This window comes from Aplysia californica, unplaced genomic scaffold, assembly GCF_000002075.1.
Source record: "Aplysia californica isolate F4 #8 unplaced genomic scaffold, AplCal3.0 scaffold00097, whole genome shotgun sequence".
In the NCBI taxonomy this organism is placed as follows: Eukaryota; Metazoa; Mollusca; class Gastropoda; order Aplysiida; family Aplysiidae; genus Aplysia; species Aplysia californica.
Genome location: NW_004797367.1, coordinates 24,000 through 28,792, shown reverse-complemented (window position 1 = coordinate 28,792; position 4,793 = coordinate 24,000).

Genomic DNA, 4,793 nt, shown 5'->3' with positions numbered 1-4,793 from the left:
GTGTGTGTCTGTGTGTGTGTGTGTCTGTGTGTGTGTGTGTGTGTGTGAGTACAACTTTGTTTGGAGAGGTGAAGAGTAGGTACAGAATGGTACAGACTAAATCTATGGAACGAGAATTGCTGAGGTTGTTTAATTTAATTAAAGATAACAAAAATTAACATTCAAATAAAAACAAAAAGAACGAAAAGAAAAAAAAGGAAAAAGGGTTGAGGTTGAGGAGGTGGATCAGAAGTAAGAAAATCATTTATTGATTTTAAGCAGCAAGATGTTCACCGATGGTACTCATGTAGTTTGCTGTCCAGTCATTTCATATCGCAACGATGGCTATTGTGTATAAGTTAGTCTAGCTCGTTGTCCCTGGTCGACATCATATTAATTACAGAATTGCCAGACAAATAATGACATTACGTGCTATGAGAGTAATTTTTTTTGGTCCAACTTAAAAAGTGAATATTGTGGCGACACAATGCAGTCTTTCTTTACAATTTCTTTACGATTTGATGTTGCGATCTTTTATAACAATGTCTTGCAGATTTAAACTGTCCCTGTCTCTTCTTAATGATATCAAACAACTAGTTGTTTCCCCATCATCTGGGTCCTTGAAATACGACGACTGGTGCTGTGTAAAGAGAGTCACATTACCTCTCTCGAGAGGGAGCGTTTTCGGATATAATATTAGTCTTGTCGGTTTGTTACATTTCTTACATGAAAGTTTGATTCTGACGGCAATTCTCTGACCAAATTGACATCACAACATTTTATTATGGATCCATGTAGTCGTGCTGGGCGAATTGTAAGTAAGGGAAAGTAAAAAATAAGCTCGCTTCCGAAGAGGTCGCTTCCGAAGAGGATACATCAAAGAAATCCCATGGAGACCAAACCTTGATTCCGAATTAAACAGTGTTAAATCAGACTGTTGAAAACTTGTGCTTCAACAGCACATCTGATATGGACATTGGCGACAGTGATGTATAACAATTATTTAATATTTAGGCCTGCTTCAGGCGTTCCAACCTGAGATGAAAGAAAACGAAGCGGGCTTAGAGATTTTAAAGTTGGGATATGGGATACGGAAACTTGAATGTGGTATATGGGAAACAAGAGGTGAGAGATGGGAAACAAAAGGTGGGATTTGGAAGATGGGACTATGGTCATATGTGTACAAAAATCTGTCCCCGCGGTTTTATGCACACAAAAAATTCTGAAATTATGCAAACTGAGCCCAAAAATTTGAAATTATGCGATCCTGTTAATTTCAACAAAGAATGATACAGGAAAATAATCTGAAATTATGCCCCAAAAATGATCAAATTTTGCTCAATTATGCGGGGTGCTTAAAATCACGGGGACAGAATAATGACTGTATAGCACCGGGTCAGCCTGAAAACCGACGCAGATAGAAAATGACAGGAAACAATAATTCTTATTATAATAACCCCCCCCCTCTCTCTCTCTCTCTCTCTCTCTCTCTCTCTCTCTCTCTCTCTCTCTCTCTCTCTCTCTCTCTCTCTCTCTCTCTCTCTCTCTCCCTGCCCGCAGACAAAATTGCACACGTTCAACTCAAGAGCGCCGGAACGTTTGTTTACTCTCGTATCACGGGCCGTCACGCGCTAGCTACACGTAGCGCCCAAGTCTCGAGCTGACGCGAGATAGGGCAATTGAAACATCTTGGTATACACGGTCTTTGGCAGAGACCTAGCTAGCTGTCAGTCGCCCTACGGTATTCGGTGGCTGTAACAATGCCAGGAAAATAGGTCCTGATAAGACACTGCCAAGATTCCGGTCGCGTACCGTGAGAGTTTAAAAAACCCAAAACAACAGTGCGCACTAGGCTAACAAATTTGATAAAACTTTTCGGACATGTCGGGTCTGAATGATCGGATCGAGCTGTACGCAGTGGCTGTGGGTAGCGAAGGGCTCACGGGCTTGAGCAGTGGCGAAGCGTCTAATATAATATAATATAATATAATATAATATAATATAATATAATATAATATAATATAATATAATATAATATAACATAATATAATATAATATAATATAATATAATATAATCAAATAATCACTGCTTTCCTTTCTAATTAAATGTTGAAACATCGTCGCAGTCAAATTCATCCATAAACGTAAACCTCATAAAGGAAATGTAAAAAGACGTTCGTAATCATCAATGAACAATATGTCTAACATTCTAAACGGTTTCATTGCCACAGAAATAGCCCGTTCACCCATTTCGACCCACTCTATAAGCAGTCACAAGCTTTGATTAAGTAAGCTTAAAGTGAGGCTGGAAGAGTCTACCAAAAAGAGTTGATAAAAGGAACATGAATACAGCTATCAAAACTCTTTCACTGCCACATACCCTGTTCACCCCTTTCGGGCCATAGTCGTAAGCAGTCTCTAGCAAAGATTATGTAAGCGAATTGTTACACAGGTCGAGTCTACCCACTGACCTAAAAAGATAAGGTCAGTGGAGTCTGCCTCACAAAAGTGAGGGGAACTAACTTCTAATAATCTCTTGACCGCTGCGAGTGCTTTTTTTTTCCTCGACTTTTTACCGTCCTATAATCAGGTCGTGACCTCGATTATGAAACCGGCTCCTGGCCGCGAAAAGCTAGACAAAAACACCCACATATGAAATACAAAATTGACAATTGTCATGTACTACCAAATAGTTTAAACTCACTGGTAATAGATCTACATGTAGTACTGACATCTCAGCTTCTTTGCCTTGTGTTCGTGTATTCACATGAAAGTTAAATTTAATTTTAGTTGGAATTAATATTTAATGAGATACTTTCCCAATTATTTTGGCCGTTGAACATACAATAATATTATGAATTCAGAATTTGTTGTCATTCACAACTTAGTGTTGCTGTCTCGAGTAAGATTCTTGTGTGATATCTCCAGGACCTGTCTGGTCCCGTCTCACTTTGATTACCCTGTCTAACAAGTCAGCCTTCGCCCGTGGGCTTGATCCCCCCTCCCCATCACCCAACTATACCCCCAAAGCAAATGAAAATACATTTAACGAAATAAGCGGTTGAAACTGTTATGATCGCACGCAATGAACACTGACTGGCTGAGTGATCAACTTGGCGGCTTGCTCGTTTTTTCAATCACTGTAGATCGATCTAGTTACTGCTTACAACTACAGTAACCTAACAGCCAGTCAAATGTCTTAAGGGCTCAGCAAAGGACGAACCCGTTCCCACGGCCCCTCCTTAATGAAACCCCTCTTGTTAAAAGGTAGAAGATTTGAATTTGAAACAAATAACACTGCACAGAGGGCTCACGCTCTCCTTGCCCTGACAATGGGGTGAAAGTTTGCGACGCAGTTACCTACGCACCCATTGGACCTTTGTTAGGTGCGTTCTAATATCCGCGACTGTACACGACCCAATCCAGCTCATAGACGGTATACGTTTGGAGTGCTCTGTGTGCATTTTTTGTGTGTGTGTGCCACTGGAATTTAACAGTTATTAATTACATCAAACCACTTTTGAGGCAAATTTTTCATCAGATGAAAATTTGGAGGTGAAACGGTTTCGTCCCCACCACCCAGAAGAATTTAACGTAGAACAAAGAGATGGAAGACAAAGGTGACTCTTTTCGTTTGAATGGTTCCCAAAATGCCGTGGCTCACCGCGAGTATAGACAACGACACTGTTTTGTTCTTATTGCTTACTAAAATTTGGTGGTAAAAAAGTGGAAGCAATCTAAGCCCCATCCAAATTTTGGTCCACCCATCGCCACCGGCTGTGTGACGTTTGGCTGGCTGGCTGGTGTAGATCTACACTGAAACTTATCAAGCTGACATCTGATTTGTTGCAACTAAACTGCTTTCTCAGTCCCGTCCCTTCGTCGTTATCTAGGCCCAGGGTTGTCAGGTGCTGAACACACGGCAGGGCCAAATCAGAGCTCAAAAAGGACCAAATGTGAGGCCCATGGGGCTAAAAACTACATACAATAAATATTATGCATAATGCCCATAACCCCTGTTAAAAACTCATCGGTTTTGATAAATAAAATTTTCCCAGGGTGCGTGAATTTTTTTCTCAATTTAATTTTTTTTAAAGAAAGAAAAGAAAAATGGTGCTGGACAGCTATTTGTCCATGATACAGATCTAGCCTAGACCTAGCCTTGATCTAGATCTTGTAGATTCTAGGTTGTTGCCAAATACATTTGAATATATTACAAAGCTGTCGAGAAAATTTCTATTCTTAGGTCTATGCCAGATTTATAAAAGAGTTGAAGCCTCATATTAGGTTAACTTAGGCGGCGTTTCTTTTAATTACATGAACAACAATGACAATAATAAGCAACGAAAAGCGGATTAATAAATAATGTTTTTAATGTATGATTTATCGTGAAACAAAAAAGTTTGTTTTTATCGGTGGGGCTATGGGGCCAATGTGAGGCCATGGTAGGGCCAAATTTGTGGCCAGGGGCCAAACACATTTTGATGTGGCCAAACGACCATCGGTGGGGCCAGATTTGTCCCCTGTCTAGGCCTATCATCCGGTTCGTCGTTTGGTTGGAGCAAAGATAGATCTAGTAGTCCGGCCTTAACCACGTTTCGTACTCAAGCACGCTAAACGGCTCTTACCGAATTTTTGCTATATAAATTACACGCCTATAAGCACGGTAACTTCGGCTTCAAGTACGCTTCATTTACAAGGCAGTCAATATTTTCATGATGACCCATCGAAATTCGAACATAGTTTACACCGCAACAGTGGAGTGTGTCAAGAGAAACACAAAGAACGCAAGTGATGGACACACACACTCACAC